Genomic DNA, 20,266 nt, shown 5'->3' on the forward strand with positions numbered 1-20,266 from the left:
AGTTTGAGTCTATGGCATTCCTTTGGGGGTCTATACTCCAAGGCATGACTTTTTTATGTATAAACATCAGTATTTACTGCTATTAATTACTGTACGATTTATAGTTGAAATCTGAGCCTAGATATAAAGTTAGATATAAAGTTAAAATCTTGACAAAGCAATGTAGGAAATACAGAGAAAATAAATTCTTTCTGACATCTAAAATCAGTTTCGATCAAGGTCTCTAAAACGAACAAGAAAAAGAAGATTTTCGGAGGGCAATTACGCTGTGTTTATATAGAATAAGTGATTTATGAGCAATCTAATTTCTTGTTCGTTTAAAACAGTGAAATGTCAGCTGTAAAAGATCGCACCAGAAACAGCACTCTCTCTGCCTGTCATAGACGTTCAGGAAAGGCTGAATGAAGTCATGTCAAGTACAATAATTCGGAGATCAATAATACCAGTTGTAGGACAGTATATAAGGAGGATAAGGATTTTGAAGTTGACTCGAAATCTGATAGGTAACCAGTGCAAGGACTTGAAAACAGGTGTAATGCATCCCTGATAGGATTCTTGCTGTCATATTCTGAACATATTGAAGATTGCTCAGTGTGGATTTAATTTCCCCAGTGAACAGGATGTGCATTTATTAATTCTAGAAAAAAAGCCTTTCTTGATTTCTCTAGTTCTTAGTTTCTCTAGTTCCCTTTAAAATAAACTATTATTCCACAATGCAGAGTATTACATGGCCAGTATTTACACATGATATTTGTGATTTAAAGAAATTAACACAAGCAGCTTTTGGAGATTTAAGTGTTGGCTGAGTTATTGCAGGATAAAAGACTAGAGATGTTGGCAAGAAGAAGATAGTTTGGGGAAAGCTGAGGAATACACTTATAACAAGAACACTTCCTAATGGGGTTAGGCATACTTTTGATGAAGATGATGAAGTTAACAGACTATATGTTTACATAGATACTGAAATAAGGATTGTATTTTAGATTATGTGTAGTTGCTGGCATTGAACTGTGTGTTGGATGCACATGAATTGAAGGAATGGGCAAACATAGCTGATGCGGATCCACAGAGCCAGCATATTAAGATGTTTATAATTAGAGGCAATTTGTTTAAATAACTAGGTATGGATACTGATGTGCAAGAGAGGTGGAAAGGCTGTTTCCTTAAGCCAGCAGTAAAAAATATTTTATTCTCAGTGAGATGCTGCCATTTCATAGTGGGTTTCTAACACTGTGTATAGTTCCATCCACACAGTGCCTTTACTTCCATTTCTAATCTCTTTATCCAGTACAGAGGATTTGGAGCCTATCCCAGTAAGCAACGGACACAAGGCAGAATACACCCTGGACATAGCGCCAGTCCATCACAGGACAGACAGACACAAACACACACAGACCAGGGCCAGGTTTCCCATAAACTAATTAACTTACCAGTATGTTTTGGAGTGCGAGAGGGAGTCATATCACACATATGGAGAAAAACCATGTAACCCAGAGAGAACATGTAAACCCCACACACACAGGATGGCAGGAATTGAACCTAGGACCCCAGTGCTGCAAGATAGCAATGCTAACCACTTTGCCACCATTATAAATGGATGGATATCTTAGTTATCTTTCTAGTTCACAGGTTTGCATGCATAATTTAATTTTGAAAGCCACTGAGACATCAGGTACTACTGTTGTATTTATGAAAAAGAAACAAAACAAAAAACATACTAACAACTGTGCCATCCTACTCCTTAGCTAATACATTTTATTATTCATAAACAGTTAACATTGTTAGCAAAATATTTTGAATTATATTTAACCCTATTTTTTCTTTAGTTTTGTATTTAACTTATTATATGATAGTCAGACTTAATGTATATTTGAACAATGAAAATATATTTTTACAAGATTTTACATTAAGCACTTAAAATTAATATGGTTAATAATAGTAAACTGTAACATGCTGTAACAAGATCGGTTAAACAGCGAAGAAAATGCTTTCAGAGAAAATGTTTCAGGTGTGAAGAACATAGATCTCCAATGCAATTTCAACCAAACCTGTTCCCACACACCCTGCCCCCACTACCATTAGAATATACACAAAGCACTCAAATCTTTCGAGCTAATGATCAGGTGACCCGAGAGAGAGCGAGAGAAACACCAAGGGGTGCGGAACCAGGGAACTATTTACATGGAAAACGGGCGATCTCCCCAGACTGTCCGCCCGTTTCACTGTTACCTGGATACCTCTTTATTTAGAACTCACTAACACTGATTTTTAGTTTAGAAGGATTCATGTAGGGTTTTAGATGAAAGGCAGCGACCTTAATCAAGCCCAAATCACAATTGAACCCATTCAGAGCCTACATTACATTTTAGTGTTTCATTCTGAGCAGATGACCCTCACACCTGAAGAAGGGGGAGGTGTTTTTCGCTGGAAATCTCGCCTGCTTCTACTTTACAACCGGAGTGCTGGCTGTGACGAATTAAACCGGTATTACAGGTTCCAATCACAGACCATGTGACATGGGAGTCAGGAAACTAACACCGCGCCACCGGATTTGATAACGCTATAAAAACGCTATAAAATAATGTGACTTGGCACAGAACAAGTTTACAGCACAGTACAAAAATGCTGACCATGACTTTAGAAGCATAAATTGCCTTACACTCAATTTAAACACAAGCTGTCTTTAGCCCTCTAAGCTGGTTCATACACAAATGTAGAGATCCAGGCTCAGAACACACAGCTTCATTAGCGAATACATATGCAGGACAACTAGAGAAGACGTTTTACAGAGGATGGATTTTTAGAAACATCCCATCAGTGACATCACTGAAGTCAACTCCTAGGTACTGTAACTGTCGTGTGGATAGTTTCACAAGAATCAGACAAAGGTTTAAGCATCGCTTGTTCTAGATAAAACTGCAAAAAAAAAACAACCACCCATAATGTACTTCTTTGCGGCTCTGTTTGCCCAAATCATATATTCACAACGTGAAATCTAGAACATAATATTACGTAACCAAAATCCGCAATATGGAAACAGAACCTGTGCAATTGTTGATAGATGATGTACTCGTAACATTTTTTCAAGACGAACTACAACATTTAAAAAATGACTTGTATGTACTTGATATCTCTAATCAATCCACGGGTCCCAGCACGAAACGAAACTAAAACGCATACCGTTTCGCGCTTCTTATTAGTTGCTCAAAAGTAATTTGACCGTATGAAATGCATAATATAAACCTAGAAACATATACGTGAGTAGTACTTAAGCACTGTAGTATCTGTGTTAAGACATCAGGATGTCTTCTATCTTCTTCAGGATGAATAAAGTGGGCCTACTTATCTATCAATCATATTTAAATAACTAGTGTTCTGTACCGTGGTACCCCTAAAAGTACCACACTTGTACCATACAACAGTAGTACCTGATGTCTCAGTGGCTTTCAAAATTAAATTATGCAATAAATAACCACATGTAAGACTCTGATGCTTAAAATGTTTAGGGAGAAAGTGGAATACTGGTGTGTATTTTTTCTTTAAACTACCAATACCAGCCATATACAGTCCGTAACGAAGGGATTTCTATACGTCTTTATTTAGTGTTTACATTAGTGACAAAGGCTAAACGTTTAGCTTCAGTAACGTGTACATATCTCCCCTTTTTATAAAACGACATGGTTGAAAACTGTTCCAGAGCCACTGTTGTTTCATCAGTGAAAAGTACATCATGAAATGCCTCTCCCTGTTCAATCCACTGGAAAAAAGAAAAGGAGCATAAAGCTTCTGATGGTCATAAACGATATTCATTTAGGAGCAGCATCAGAGGTATGTTTTTAACTGCACTGCATTGGAGAGAATACCATAGTGTGTTTTTTTTTACTCCCTGGCGGAAACTGGCTTCCAGAAGAATCAGTATGGCTCAGAGATTAAATAAAACTTCACTCGCACCAAACAAATGTATATTTCTAAATATCACAACATGATCGAATTTAAGTCATTTTAATAACAATGAATAGTCACCTATGCGTTACAATATAAACATTTATATTGATTTAAATCGCGTTTAAATCACCTTTATTTAAAACCCATAAATAAAGCTGATACTGTTTAGACTTCCAATTATTTAAAACTGTATTAAAGCAGCACGATACACAATGCAACGTAAATCGCTATCTTTGTCTTCTGTGTAATAATGTTCACCTCTCTGTCCAGCAAATTTACAGGTTAAAAACAATACTGTTAGGCTGGGAAAACGATTTTTCTCCCCCCCCCCCTCAAAAACCCAGTAAGTACAGTACTTACTAGTTAAAGGCTAGGCTCCCGACTACGGCGAAAGGAACCCTTCTTTCATTAGAATACAATGAACATATTTTAGCCCTGAATGAATAAATAGCAAACATGGTTTACATAAAAGACATTTTTCCAAGAAAGTTTAGCCTTTGTCACTAATGAAACCACTAAATAAAGACATAAATATAAAAATCTTAAGATTTTTAAAATGCATGACTTTGCTAAAATTTATTTGAAAATAAAAACAATTACAACCGCCAGGGGAGAGAGAGAACAGGGGAGGGATGTTGGTTTTGCATAAGGGGCGGGGCTATGGAAATTAGGTCTGTTTGGGAATGTGTAGTTACATGTTCTGGCTGTTTGTGAATTATCGTTGTTGAGTATGGAGTGTTGAGGTATTGATTTTGTGTAATGCTTTATGTTGAAAATTGAGGTGGATTTTGTTTATGATAAACAGGATAAACTGGGATGGGAGGAAGGTTTGGTTTTGCATAAGGGGCGGGATTATGATAATTGGAGGACTTTGCGAGAGTAAAATGGTTTGATATATTTGATTTTGTATTGTGGTTGTTATCTATGTTTTTGGTTGGTATTATGTTTATATGGTTGTTTTTGTTGGTTGGTTGTTATTATGGTTATTAATAATACGATCTATAGTTGAAATCTGAGCCTAAATAAAAAGAAAAAGCAAGTGATTAGGTTTATGAGCAATCTAATTACTTATTCGTTTAAAACGCTATATAAAATAAAGTTTATTATTAATTTGCTGCACAGAGCGGTGAATATTATTATGCATAAGACAAAGATAACGATCCTGATCAGTTTAGAAATCTGTGTACGCTGTAAGGTTTTTACTTCTTAAACTTTTAAAATACACGTTTTGAATAGAAAGAAATCCTCTTCCTGTTACAGTATGTATAGCAAACTAGCACGTCTTTTTTCTCCAATCAGAGGGGTGTCAGATGGTGTCAGCCAATCACCATTCTGCGTTGGGTAGCAACGGGTGACTGTTCTCAGGCGGAAGATGTAAACAGCTTAATGTTCGTGTTAAATAATTTTTTAAAATTCAATTAAACGGGCACAGTTAAGACATTAAATATACATATACATACTGTATACAGTACAGTTTGCATACGGTAATATGTTACGCGATTAAAAAATAAATAAATAAAACTGGAAGGTTCAGCACCAGCTGGATTCGAGCACACACCCTGCCCGTTGGCAGGCACGCACCTAGACCAGTCGGCTACAGTCAGCTCGCATGAGCAGGCAGGCGAAACAGCCCTACACAGCCCTGCCGCAGTACACGGATATAATCATACCGTTATTAAATTCTTGAGATACGCGATTCCATATTATATTCCCTTTTAATCAAATTCTAAAAGTATGCTTGTTGACTCCGGTATCACGTTAGTTAAAGACTTCGAAGCTTACAATGTTTAGGGAGAAATGGAATACCGGTGTGTATTTTTCCTTGTGATATTTTAAGCTCTAGTTGAATGATAGGTGTCGCATTTTAAATCATTTTCGTAGTTAGAAATTATGAAACGCCCTGTTAAAAGCAAGGAAGTTTTTATGCCCGTTGAAGTAAAACAAAATGCCTGACAAAGTATGGCTTGGACAGATTCCAAGTGCTTGTACAAATGTGCTAAAGAAATTATACTTTGAGTATACAGCTTGTCCAAAGTCATCCATTATTAATACTATTAGTAATATCTTCGGTAAAGGCTTTGATGCATAAATATTTCTGATAAAGGTAGGTTGTGTACTTTTGTCCAACTGAGCAATCTTGCTTTCATAAAATATACCAACATTTTAATGACTGAAGATTAACATGCTGTAATACACTGTTCAAAATTAAAGGCTCAAATGCTGTACATGAGAGGTTAAGCTCCCCCTGGCGGTTTTACAAGGTGACGCCGGATAGTTTCCGGCAGAGCGTCAAATGACGCGCGATTAACCACGTCACACTGCGTGACACTGCGTGATGCCGCGACACGCCCACCGGGGTATGCCGCAAAATAACGCACGCATTTTGAATGGCTGCATCTGTACAAACCAAATGACAGAAAAGCAAAGCGTTGTTTTACAATTCTGAAAGCTCGTTCAATGTGGCTTCTTGTGTTTTTATGACTCCTGTTATAGTGCTGGTCTTGTAATGTTGTTGGATTGTGCAGAGGTGTCAGAAGATACTGTTATAAAAGATAAGCATGAGTTAGCAAAACAACTCGCCAGCAAGCACTTCCCCACTTTGAAAGGAAGATGTTGGAACTGATTCTGAGAAGGTCAGAGGAACAACAATTGTTGTATTTATTTTTTCAGGTAGTTTTATAAGTCTAATTTTCAGTAAAGTTCTGTTAAAAATAAATTAATGTCAAATTAATACAGTAGTGTCCTGTCTCAAGCCCACAGCTGCAGTTCTCATTTGTTTTGTGACTAATTGCAATTGAGTATCCCTCATTTGGTGGATTTTAGCCTCAATGCAATTCTTAGATTTAAAAACTATATTTAAACTAAATTTCCTGACTAATTTTAAACAAGAGACAAAGTAATTAGCGTGGCCTATGAATTAACCTACTAATCAGATGAAATGTGCTGATGCACAGTCCCCTGCAATTCGGGCTAAATAGTACAACAATGCTGAGCCCTGGGAACTGGATTAAGCACAAAATGAGCTGAGCTCCAACTTTGTTCCAAATGTTTATTAAGCACAAGTTGAGCTGAACTGAAAGGAAGACATTGGAACTGACTAAAAAATAACTTAATTTGAAATGTACGCTCCTACTGATACAGGAGAGAGAGAGAAAATCAAACTTCTGAAAAGTAAGCACAAAGCACACCCTGCTAAAGAAATGTATTGCCTTAAAAAATTGCTTAGAAGGTCAGAGGAACAATTGTTTTTTTTGTTTTTTTGCACAAGTTTAATTTCCAGTTCTGTTAAAAATTAAACTTAACTTTACTGGTTATTGGTCGGGTGTTTTGTAACGATTTAGCTATAACGATGTGTCCACTTATTCATCTGGAGTGTTAAACAAAATTAATGCTGCAATAATACAGTAGTGTTTAATTTCAAATGCACAGCTGCGGTTCTCATTTGTTTCATGACTAATTACGATTGGGTATCTCATTTAATAACGGTGTAGCCCCATCAGGTGAATTGTAGCCTAAATGCAATTCTTAAATTAAAAACTAACTGATTTGTCAGGAAATTTAGTTTGAATATAAATAAGAAACAGAAAAGTAATTGTATATTAATGTGGCCTACGTATTATCCTACTAATCAGAAGTGTTCTGATGCACAGTCCCCTGCAGTTCAGGCTAATTAGTACAACAAGGCCGAGCCCTTGGAACAGGATTAAGCACAAGTTGAGCTGAGCTCCATCTTTGTTCCACATGTTTTTGCTGCAATTGAACTCGGAGTGGGAGATGATCTCCAGAATGTACCATACTAACTTAGCATGCGGCTGTGTTTTAACTTGGGATGTCCATTGCAATTGACCCTATGGGTTTATATACATGGGTTTCTCTGCATACACTACCATAAGGGAGGAATGGTGAGTTGGAGGGAGGGCACCAGTTTGGTTTATCAAGAATACACCAAACTGAGTAGAACTACAGATCCAACCATTCAAAATGTGCAAGGTATGCTGCAGTAAATAGCAGTGCTTGTTCTGCAAAGAACTGTAGGATACTGCATGATGTATCAAAGTAGGGTGAAATATCTTGTAAAACTGCCAGGCGGAGCTATGAAAGCTTAATGTCTCATGTGCAGCATTTGCACTGTTGCTAGAAAATGTTTGGTTTTGAATCCCTGTCAATACTGAGGGACAATCTTTTGTCAAGTACACAATTTAACAGTCTAAACGGTACATACAATTTAATAATTTTAAGCTTTGTATAGCATTGTTAAAAATTAAACTGATTAAAAAGTACACTGAAGTGTTATAGAGGACACGCGTTGTGTATTCTCTTACATTTAAAAACAACATTCATTTTAATGTGATATGAAAGATTAATAAAGAATAATATTGGATAGGCTGTAAGCTCAAAATAGTACTGTAGTCCACTTTCTTTCTAAACATCTGCATCAATTTGTCTCATTCACCTATGATTACTTAAACATTTTGCCTACCCTTTTCAGCTATAGCTTTTTTGAACCCAGCTCCTGGCATGAGTTTTCCTTTAACAAAAACATTTCTTTGAAAAACTAAAATAATAAATTATACTGATTTGTTGCTATTTCTAAATATCACAACATGTTCAAAGTTAAGTGATTTATTAATATCTAATAATTTCAAACTGCTTGTATTCTAAAATTGTATTTTGTTTGGGGTGGTTTGTCACAAACTTCAATTTATTAAACATCTGAGATAGGGTGTTCCAGACCTCTGTTTACTTTCTGAAACTCCATCGATATTTCCTGTTTTCACACAGATAAGAATAAACTGCATGTGCAAATCTTTTCACAGGCGGAAAGATGTTCTGTGCTCAATAGCTCTTTAACACAGTACGCATTATGTCATATCTTTAAGCATCAGTTGAAGCATTCTGAAGTCTGACAATTGTAAAAAGTTACCAAATACTATTGGTGAAACTGTTAGCTGTCCTGGATAAAGCGATTAGAAAATAGTTGGATTTACACTTGTAAGAAACTTTCTGATTTTAATGGGATATGGAAGATATTAATAATAAATGATTGGATGGTCTAAATGGAAGATGTATAGAGGAGACATGTTGAGTCTTTTCTTTTCAGCTTGAAATTAACTTTTGCCTACTATGTATATTCCATTGCAGACATTTTAATGCAACGCAGCTCCATACTTCTCACAAAGTCTAGGCTAGGTGTTACACCCCACTGTGTTTATGTAGATTAGACAGTTCTACTTGGGGAGGTGAAAGAACTTTCAGTTTTCTGGTGTCATTGTTGGCCTTTAACATAAGGCAATCAGCAATCAAATGTCCTGTTTTTTCAGTTGAACAAAGATGTGCCACATGCATACAGTGTCATGTTGTATACTTTTAATGCTACTACAGTACAGCTTGTGGGAAATACATTTGTCCTGTATCAAAGTTTAACTTACCCTACACCCTACATTACAAACTGAGTGAATTCAACAGAATCGTCGGCTAAAAGCAACATGTCAAAATGTTCCCAAAATAACAAAAAGTGAACGAGTTGAGGATTCGATAATAGAGTAATCATAACAATAACTCCCGAGTTGTTTAATGCAATCCAAACGAAAGAAGGACACTTAAATAAACATGAAAAGACTATTTTTTCATTGACGAAAAGTAATGTCGCACTCTCTCTTGTTTAATCTGATTGTTTTATTGCTGCACAGACTAAAACCAGAGAGAAATAGCACCTCTTTCTTTGAAGCATTTTGTTTATCCTATCGTGTATCGGTTTCCAATTATACAAAGAAAGTTATGAGAATCTCCAATTTACCATACCTATGTTTTCCTGGAGAATGCAAAGCCCTTTTGCCTCTGGACCAATCAAAATTTATGGATGTGGTTCACCCCCAGTCCCAAAATTGTGAAATGGAAGAGCGGCGTAGCGGTCGGCTCTGGCTGTCCCCTCTGTGCCGACACACTGCACATTCAATCCCTCCTTCTCTTGACTGATGGGCAAAAGGTGGATCGCAACATGATCGATTCTAAGTCATTTTGGATAACAATGAATAGTCACCTTCTTCCCTTCTGACAACGGTCTCTGCTTCTGCTTCCTGCTTCTATTGTGTGTGTGTGTGTGTGTAATAGAGTAAATTTTTATAGAGAAATGGAGGCTGGACAGTATGCGTTACAATATAAACATTTATATTGATTTAAATCTTGTTTTGATTTAAATCACAAACGCGTGTTTAATTATGTGTTTTTTTAATCATAATCAGACTAATGCAACATAAATTGATACAGTATCTTTGTCTTCCAAGTATCTTAATAAACTTTCAGCATAGCTTTCTACCCGTTTAGATTTATATTTCTTGGGATTTTGGGATCAAACGTGGAAGGATTAGATTGTAATCGTTTTTATTTTTCAAATACGTTTTAGAAAAGTGTAATCTATACCTGCCCAGACTGTACGCCTTCCTAAACCCCGCCCTGACCACTTTCACTCCTGTCCTGCTCTTCCCTGCGCACCCCAGCTGGGCGCTCTTCGGCCTCTGGCCAGGACGAATGTATATTTTGATATTTACACCCGGCGCGGCACCGAGGGAGCGTCTGCATTTATAACTTAGTTTTTAAAATTAGTCAAGCAATATGAAGCATCTCCTTTTACTTTTAAGTCCCTTAAATACATTGAGCACAGCTTTCTCACCACTTAAGATTACTTTTTGATACCATCCTTACACAAAGCAGAAACTTTCCGATGACATACAGTACAAGTGGAAAGATCTTTAATTTAACTGTTTAAGTCTTTAATTTTGTTATGTTATACGTTTTAGGAACGTTTCATCTAAACAAACACCAAAAAACTATTCTCTGAATATTCAGAAATGATTGTATTTCTGAATGTTATGTTACACCTACAGTAGTTCATTGCTTTAAATACATCAAATTAAGACAGTTAGGTGTAGCACTTTAGCTCTTTTTTTCTGAACCAGGGAAAATCTGATCATGTTTCTCTATAACAATAATAAAAAACTTTATTTTACATATCACCTTTAAAAGTGGCATCTCAAAGCAATACAGTAGATCGAAAAACAGTTAAAAGGGACCAAAGTAAATACCAGACAAATGCAAACGCGTTTTTAATAAAATGCTTTTATTCATTCAGCAGAGAGTGAGAGGGACATCCAGCAGAGAGAGACACACACACCGGTTTCCATTGACAAAAGTAATTGTTTTTTTTCAATTCCTCTTGTCTAACAGGAATGTTTTGTTTGTGGACAGACTGTTAGACTAGAGGAAAAGAGCGCCTCCTTCTGCGAAGCATTTCGTTGATCCGATCACAAATTCTTTTCCAGTCGCACGAAGTAAGGGTTGAGAATCTCCGATTCACCATGCTACTAATGGTTTCCCGGAGATTGCAAGGCAAGGCACTTTTGCCTCTGGACCCATCGAAATTTACAGACGTGGTCCACCCCCAGTAAATTTCAAAAGTCACAAGATTTCGAAACACGAGGGCGGCGTAGCGGTCGGCTCTTGCTTTCCCGTCTATGCCGATGCACTGCAAGTACAACCCCCCCTCCATCTCCTGAGTGATGGGTAGCAGTTGGATATCTGGGAGAATTATTCGTCCCACTGGCGTCTGTGAATTCCGCTCTGTGAACGGTGATTCCTGGGGGGAGATAGACGGCTGGGACAGCATCAACAAATTCCTGCGCGGTGGTGAGCGGAGAGGCCGGGATGGAGTGTCCTGAGGCGGTGTGTGCTCTGCGGGGGGCAGAGCTTCCGCCAGGCATTGCAACCTGCGTGGCGGGGAGAGGCACTTTTCGGAAGACAGCTGCTCAACTGTTTGACTGCTGGAACATACTGTCTCCTTCCTCTGCATTTTCAGGAGTGTCTCTAGCCTCCCAATCCTCCCCAGTAATGCGTCGTACTGCTCCCGCTGCTGCTGAAAAGTCTCCACACAGGTGCTGCTTCTACAGGTTGGCACCCTGGCCAGTGGCCGAGAGCAGAGACCCACGGCCTGTGGCAAAATAACATAATTCATGTAAGAAATAAAGTCACACAGTAGTATTCATCAGTTGCGGAACAGACGTCAAAATAAACTTTTCTTTTTTTCCGTCTTACCGCTTTCTTTTTTTACTGTCCTGGTGGTAGATTTCGAAGATCGTTTCGCCCGTGCGGTGTTTTCTTGAAGAACAGGCTACGAAGATTATAATTATTATTATAATTGAATTTAAAATTCAAAACGGCAATAATACCTTGTAATATGCGCTGTAATCGCGTATTTCAGATGAAGTCTGCTGTATTTGCTTACCCTTCACTCTTTGGAAGCTGGGGCGGCAGAAGCACCCCGTCTCTTCCCGTGAAAGGTCTTGGTCTCCATACTGTACTGTGGTCCCTGTAGTGCAGGTTCACAGTTTTTTTGGTGATGGGAGCTCACCCAATCCCTTGGTGTATTTATGCTATATTCACATGTACGGCTAGAATGTTCATTGTCTTCCAATGAAAGGCGGGTGCCTTTTGCCGAAGTCGGGAGACATTAGAGGCTTGCCACACCCGGACTGTTAAACCAATGCATTAGCACGTCAAAGCCCATTGACGACCCGGGCGCAATAGTTGTTTTGTCCCTTGATTTACTGATCTGCATTAATTATGGAAATCGAGTTCCTGCTCTGTGCAGACCACCTGGTCCCGCTGTCGCCCACAGAACAGAGGCTGCGCCAGAACCTGGCACTGCTGGAGCAGCGCTGTCAGACCTGGGCGCCGACAGTCAATCTGGACAAGACCAGAGTTATGGTTTTCCAGAAAAAAAAGCCAGACCTCAGGGAAACGGGTACAAATTCACACTTAACAACACATTAACACCTAACAACGGGAGCAGGGACGAATTAGGCCAGTAACCACTATTGTTAAACATACAGAAAAGAATATTAAAGTATTGAAGTATTGGCTTTAGTATTAGCCATACAGAACATTAAAGTGCCCCTTTTCCATTCAGCGGGTGCCTGAGCCGCTGTGTCCTATCTTCTGACAGTCGCCGTTGTGAATGCCTGTAGAGTGTATCTTATTTTTAGTACTATATTTTTGTATTATATTCCCTATTAATCAAACTCTAAGAGTATGTATCGGCTTGTCCCCTCCTCCCGCCCCTCTCTGTGTACAGTAGAGCCTCCTGTCCAGCCAGCACATGTCCACAGACATTCACAACAGCGACATATCATAAAACGTTTGCACATATAGTTAAATTATTAGTTGTTTTTCAGGAAGTTAAAAAAAACACTTGAATTACTTATCCAGTCTCTTGAAATAAAGTTATTTTTCAAGCAATGCAACAAACGTCGGCAATGTGTTTTTTTTTAATCCAACATTGACAGCCACATCTTAAATCTTGTCAGTCAGCTCTTTTTTCTCTATTTGAATTGTGGCTTACACATCGCACGACTTTAAAAGCTAGAAAGACATGTTTCGATTCACATTAGCTGGTGAGCCTTGTTAACAAAAAAACAGACAATACACACAGAGGGGGAGGTCAAGCGAGAGAGAGAGTTTTTTACCCTCTGTCTAAAAACCCAAATAACCCGGGGCAGAGACTCTGGGGGGGATCATTGCGTGGTACAGAGCGGAGCTCAGTCAATTCTTATGGAATGTGTTTTCTTTCTTCTTTTTTTCAGCATGGAATAAACCTGTTACTTGATTCATATGGATGCCTGGTTCCGCCGGGGATTCAAAACATTTTTTATTTTTTTTTAATCGGGTATCAAAGGGAATAGCAGTATAACCCTGTTCATGCACAAACAGTGGCATGTTACATTATTGATTTGGGTGTCTCCTCTTGCCAGAAAGCTCTAAATTACATTTTGAGCGTGGTTTTTGATTTTTTTTAAATTGCATTTTGAGCACGGACAGCACATACAAGGGTTAATTGCACAATGAACTGCGCCAAGAAATTTAAAATAGTCTTCTTTAGGTGTGATACAGTCTTTTAATACAGTCTTTGCTGTGCTCTTGAGGGTCCTTGTGATATTTCGAGCTCTGGTTGAATGATAAGTGTCGCAGTTTATTTATGGGTTGCAATTTAGAAAAAGTCAAAAACCGCACTCAAAATGCAATTAAGAGCTTTCTGGCAAGAGGAGACACCCAAATTAATAATATAACATGCCACTGTTTGTGCATGAACAAAGTTATACTGCAATTTTCCTTAGATACCCGATTAAAAAAAAATAAATTTTTTGAATCCCCGGCGGAACACATTCCATAAGAATCAGCGCTTTTATACAGTATATCGCCTTTAAACACATATATTTAAACACGCGTTTACGATTTAAATCAAAACGTGATTCAAATCAATATATATGTTTATTTTGTAATGCATAGGTGACTATTCATTGTTATTAAAAATACTTAAATTCGATCATGTTGTGATATTTAGAAATATAAATTTGTTTGGTGCGAATGAGGTTTTATTTAATCTCTGACCGAGGGAAACGTTTCATTTTTTCAAAGAAATGTTTGTTAAAAAATAAAGTCATAGTTACATGGGATTCAATCACAGACCATGTGACATGGGAGTCAGGAACCTAACCCACAGCACCACCGGCACAGTCACATGCTGAGTGCTGAAAAAGCACTACAGAAACATTATCGAAAGACAATGCACAGATTTGATAAAGCTATAAAATAATGTAATTAGGCACAGAAGAAGTTTACAGCACAGTACAATAATATATGCTGACCATGACTTTAGAAGGATAAATTACCTTACACTCAATTTAAACACAAGCTGTCTTTAGCCTTCTAAGCTGGTTCATACAGAAATGTAGAGAACCAGGCTCAGAACACACAGCTTCATTAGCGAATACATATGCAGGACAACTGGAGAAGACGTTTTACAGTGGATGGATTTTTAGAAACATCCCATCAGTGACATTACTGAAGTCAACTCCTAGCTAACTGTCGTGTGGATAGTTTCACAAGAATCAGACAAAGGTTTAAGCATCGCTTGTTCTTGATAAAACTGCAAAAAAAAAACAACAACAACCCATAATGTACTTCTTTGCGGCTCTGTTTGCCCAAATCATATATTCACAACGTAAAATTAGAAACTAATATAACTTTACCAAAATCCTCAATATGGAAACAGAACCTGTGTAATTTTTGACAGATGATGTACTCGTAACATTTTTACAAGACGAACTACAACATTTAAAAAATGACTTGTATGTACTTGATATCTCTAATCAATCCACGGCGAGATAGTTAAAGCAGAGTCCCCGCACAAAACAAAACTAAAACGCCCTGGGCATACCGTTTCGCGCTTCTTATCAGTTGCTCAAAAGTAATTTGACCGTATGAAATGCATAATATAAACCTAGAAACATATACGTGAGCAGTATTTGCGTAGTATCGGTGTCAAGACATACCTCTCAAATACTGTAAATCAAGTTAAAAATATCTCAAGACCGATTCTGGTCATAATGAAACCATGTTTTGTGTATGTTTTCTTTATAGTACCGAGACCAGCCATATACTGTATGTTTATGTTCCAAAATTAATATAGTTTATGGCCTTCACACGCGTTACAGTATGCTCCTATTCTTTTTATGCTCAGCTACTAAGATTTCCCTTCAGTGGTAAAATTCCATATGAATATTCAATACTACAACGGGCACAGTAAAGAGGTTTACAGTAAATCTTTCTACGACAGACCAACGGACCACGAGTGCCCCTGTCGGTCAACCAATCACGTACCGCGGTACCCCGCGTCATCTTGCATCACGATGCGCGACGCCGTAGCCAATTACCTCCGGTACGTGTCTGTACCGCGCACTTTGAATGGCTGCATCTGTATAAATTGAATTGTTCTATTTTTCAGGCTTGCATAGTCTTATTCATATTTCAGTTAAACCTTTTCTTCTGTAGTAATTTCATTTGATATTAAAATTAGTCCTGATTTACAATTTTTGGACATGGTTCATCTTAAAGAATTTTGTACTAAGTTTCAGTTTCAGTTTAATCGTGCCCAGAAGCTACCAAAACTGGTAATGTTCACGTAATGTGTAATGCAAAAGCAGCATTTGGGGTGGGAAACAAAAGGCATTTCTTGGTACGAATCCTAAAACGTCATAGATGGCGTTCTAGGACTTCTCGTTTCAGATAAAGCTGTCAATACATCATAGATTTCTACTCAATCAATATCAGCAGTGCTATCACTACCGAACGCTAAATATAGATCCTGGCAATAATTCATGAGTTGTTCGTTAGAAAATTGTTTATGTTTTTTTTAACGTTTTCAATACCAGACAAAAAGTCGAAAGTTTCAATTTCATACAACTGATGAAATCTCTCTTCGATAGAAGTTATAAGTACAGTACATCCAAAATACTGCGGAATGAATCAAATTTACATGTTTCTTGTGGATCCAGAAGATCATTTTGAGACTCAAAAAATGCCTGTTTTTTCTTTTTTTCGAGGACGAAGGAGTAGCAGCAGGAGTAGCAGTAATGGCAAGAACGTGTTTAGAGTTCAGCACTTCTCATTTCTAATGCAGAGCCATCGACTCGGAAAGCACCGCCCGCAATAAAAGAAATTGCAGAATTGGTCTGTTCATGCTGCCTACACGCTTTGAATTGCTGGCATTTTCTGCAAGCGTTCCTTTTTGAGGGTTCATGAAATTCCTCACATTTGAGCCAACACTAAAATATTTCATTCGGGGTCGCCTAATTCATAGTGCAAACCGAATCTACAGGGGAATGCTGTGGCACATGAAGCCGTTTGTTATTCTGTTGTGAGGTGTGAGGGGCGGAATGCAAATTGAGTTGGTGAATAGAAAATGAAACAGGAGTCACTTCTTGAGCTACGAATTCCAAAAAGTATGAAAACCTGTGCATTTTAACAGTGCAGAATACTCACAAATTGCACTGAGTTGCTTGCTTTCTTCTGCTGCTTTTATATTTCAGTCATTCCCTGTCAGCTAGCACTGGAACAATTCAAGAGAGGTAAAAACAGAAGCTGTCAGGAGTGGGATTTGAACCCACGCCTCCATTTGGAGACCAGAATACCCAAGCCAGCTGGAAAGACACATGTCCTTGAGTCTGGCACCTTAGACCACTCGGCCACCCTGACAAGTGAGAGCAAGTGGTGTGCTGAATGCACCAGTAGTTGACTAAACTGAGTTTCTTCCCTGAAATTATTTGCTTGCGAAGAGCCAAGTTGCCTTGAATGGATCTTGGAAATCAAATATACGGATGGATTGTTATTCGGTTGTGAGTTTTGAGGGGCGTATTATAAATTGAGTTGGTGAAAAGGCGCTTTTTGTTAGTCTGTCGGGAGGCTGCACAAGGTGTTTAGAGGGAGAACTTCTAAAAGGCAGGCTCTCTATGTTTAACATCAAGAAAGATTTTTTTTTTCTCAATGGAAATGCTCTTTGGCACTTTCAGCTTTACGTAGGGAACAAGGTCTGCCGAGATCACTTTTGAGCCAGTGCAAATGGTAATGTGCCACCAAGCACATTTAATATTGGCTGTGGTAGCGAGCTGCTTTTGTTTGTGAAGCTTTGAATTCTTTAAGCTGAATAATCGGCAGGAGTAGCTTATTAAATCTTTGCTCATAGCGCTCCTTCAGAAATACCTTGTCCATGTACAAAAAAGATCACGGGATTTACTTCATGCTTTCACATAGCATGCCTTACACGAAAGATTTAAATAGGGAATTGATTGTGCTTCTTGATGTTGTTCCTGTGGTTGCCTTGGTTACAATGGTGAACGTTCTTCCACGTTCTGCTAGAGTATCCACTGGGTGGGCTTTATCAATTGGCTCGGATAGGTCATCAGTGCTCCGTCTCCAGAAAAATAATCAGCACTGTCTTTTTTCTGTGCGCATGACCGTCTTTTAAAACATATAAAATCACAAGTTCATTGATTTCTCCAAATAACAACAATACATTTTAACCCAGCGGTTAGCATTCCTTCAATCCAATAGTTTCACTCCAAGAAAAAAGCAGCGCAATATATAGAGAGATGATATTCAAAGATTTCAACGTTCTTATTGGATTGCCTGTATGCAGATATCGCTCAGAATTGCTAATATGATTTTAATTCAGTTTTTCTCTACTACTTTCAGAGTCTTTTATTGACCTTGCTGAAGCATAGAAGTGAAATAATCACAAATGCCACCAGTTGTGCAGCTGTTTCTGGTTAATAATGATTAATGCAAAAAAAAAAAACAGCTCCTTACATTAAGAGCAAGAGCAACCAACGCGCTCGCTTGTTGAGTTGAGTATTTTCCGAGCTACTCTTCCTTAGCTGTGTAGAGGTTTGATGGGTTTACTGAGACAATTATTCATTGTAGCAGTAATCACGAGGTGGTTTGTTGTTGCTTTTAGAAAATCAATCGTCAGAACAACTAACAACGCACACACACGGGTTCAATACACGAGATACAGTTATTAATATAAATTGTGCACCAAACATACAGTATACTAGTCTGCCTGGATACAAGCGGCAGACCTTACTGTGAGGGTTATCAATATACAAGGTATATAATCTCAAAGAGATGCAAACACAAAGAGATACACAACAGAGAATATATGTCAATATATATCGTTCGGTTACCAAATCGCTAATCAGTGTTATTACCCACTGTTACTCTTAACTCGGAAGTAAATGCATTACTCATGAATTAAATTGATAACAACTTGTGTTGAGGTACAATTGAATTCTCGAGACGCAATGTAGAACATGGGGTTTACTTATCCACTGTGTATGGATTTGGAATTTCCCGGCACGAACACCAAACCAGCTGACAGGCTCTGTTGCAGCCTCGGTTCCAGCGGTTGTCCAATGGGCGTTGTCCCGGCGTCCTCTGGCTACCGGCCAACCAGTCGAGGTGCAGCTCAGAGTAGGACAGGCGGAGGAATCTGACTGCGGTGCGCAGGACTCCGAGAGAGTCCGGCTGGCTAGTAGAAAGTCTCTATGCACAGAGTGTGACCGCGAGTCCTCACAAGTCAATCTTTTGCCCGGGAAGAAGCTGGTTCGTTCCCGGACCAGCGCTGCTTCGGAATAAGCTATTCAGGTTGTCGACGAGGGTCCAACTGTAGGCTGCCGTTGATCAAGCGGAGCATTCACATTGGTAAAATTCTGAGTACGTACGGGATCCTCGGCCTCACGCTTAGAACAAAGTCCAAGTCCCAGTGCAGACAACAGCAGTTGTCACGTGATTGTCTCTGACGATGCGCGAAAATGGCCAAGGAGAGCCCCGATCTGAGCTTGCGCTCCCTTTTTGACCAAGACACAGATGTGTGCTGATTGGTTGAGAGTTTGGCGGGCATTGGAGACCCACGTGGTGTTACCAGGCCCTGCCAATCCCTGATTGGTTGATCAAGGTGAGATATGAGTCACTTATTCCTGACACTTAGGAATGCAGTCCAGATGTCCATTCGGCACTCCCTAGACAGATAGGCACCAATGGATGACCATTGATCATGATAGCCAGGCTTAGCTAAGTGCATCTCCGTTTGGGATCTGTCCCTTATCAAAAGAAAATATCTTAAATCAGCCTGCATGAATACTTTTTCTGTGGCTGCACCACAGAGAGGGAGAGTGAGATGGGGCCTCATTTAGGAAAGCACAGCAACGCTTAATTCTGTCTTATTAACAAGCATTGCTGCTACAGCTTTAAAGTTATTTGGCGAGCATGGACCTCTGAGAAGGAGTCTGAATCCATCAAGAAGACAGGAATTCTAATATCGCACTGCCGTCTTGTGTACAAAATATTTGTTCAACTCTAACGTCTGTGTGCGTTGACAAGACATCTCAAAAAGACGTATTAAATAAGAAAATGATCCTTTCTGTTACCATTCCTGTGGTTGGAGCGTTGTTTCACCCTTTTACGTTCTACAATATTTACAGACAAGGTTTTATCACTGGAGTTGTACAGAACAAGTGTGCATCAGTCCATGAAAATCATCAGTACTGCTGTTTTTCTATGCATAGTTTAATCAAGAGCACTTAAAAGATGCAAAAGATGGATTGTGTTCTGTGAGCACCTGCACATCTCTAAGTCACTTCCACAGCCTCTTATGTTGGTGATGTAGCTCAGTGGTAGAGTGCATGCTTTGCATGTATGAGGCCCTGGGTTCAATCCCTGGCATCTCCAAGTGCTTTATGTTACTGTACTCACATCGCAGTCTTCTGTTGAGTGAAAATTCTTCACTCGTGTTCATAGAGAGCCAGGTTTACACAATTAAACTCGAAGTGCTACAGTGTTCTCTGCAGTTTTAAATGTACCTCCAAAGCATTTAGTTCTGTTAACTACCAAAGAATGTGAACTAATTTAAAGTCACATTCAGGAAATCCAGAGA

General features: G+C 38.7%; 2 non-coding genes across 2 annotated transcripts; one reads left to right on the forward strand and one right to left on the reverse strand.

Annotated features, from left to right (window-relative positions):
* Positions 1-16,918: 16,918 nt before the first annotated feature.
* Positions 16,919-17,031, reverse strand: trnal-caa (transfer RNA leucine (anticodon CAA)). Its single transcript has 2 exons — positions 16,994-17,031; positions 16,919-16,964 (listed from the first exon to the last, which is right to left on the reverse strand). It is a non-coding gene; the product is annotated as a tRNA-Leu (tRNA).
* A 2,958-nt stretch (positions 17,032-19,989) lies between these two features.
* trnaa-ugc (transfer RNA alanine (anticodon UGC)) lies at positions 19,990-20,061 on the forward strand. Its single transcript has one exon. It is a non-coding gene; the product is annotated as a tRNA-Ala (tRNA).
* The last annotated feature ends 205 nt before the right edge of the window (positions 20,062-20,266 follow it).

The sequence above is a fragment of the Atractosteus spatula genome, chromosome 10 (genome assembly GCF_055471065.1).
Source record: "Atractosteus spatula isolate fAtrSpa1 chromosome 10, fAtrSpa1.hap1, whole genome shotgun sequence".
Taxonomy (NCBI): domain Eukaryota; kingdom Metazoa; phylum Chordata; class Actinopteri; order Semionotiformes; family Lepisosteidae; genus Atractosteus; species Atractosteus spatula.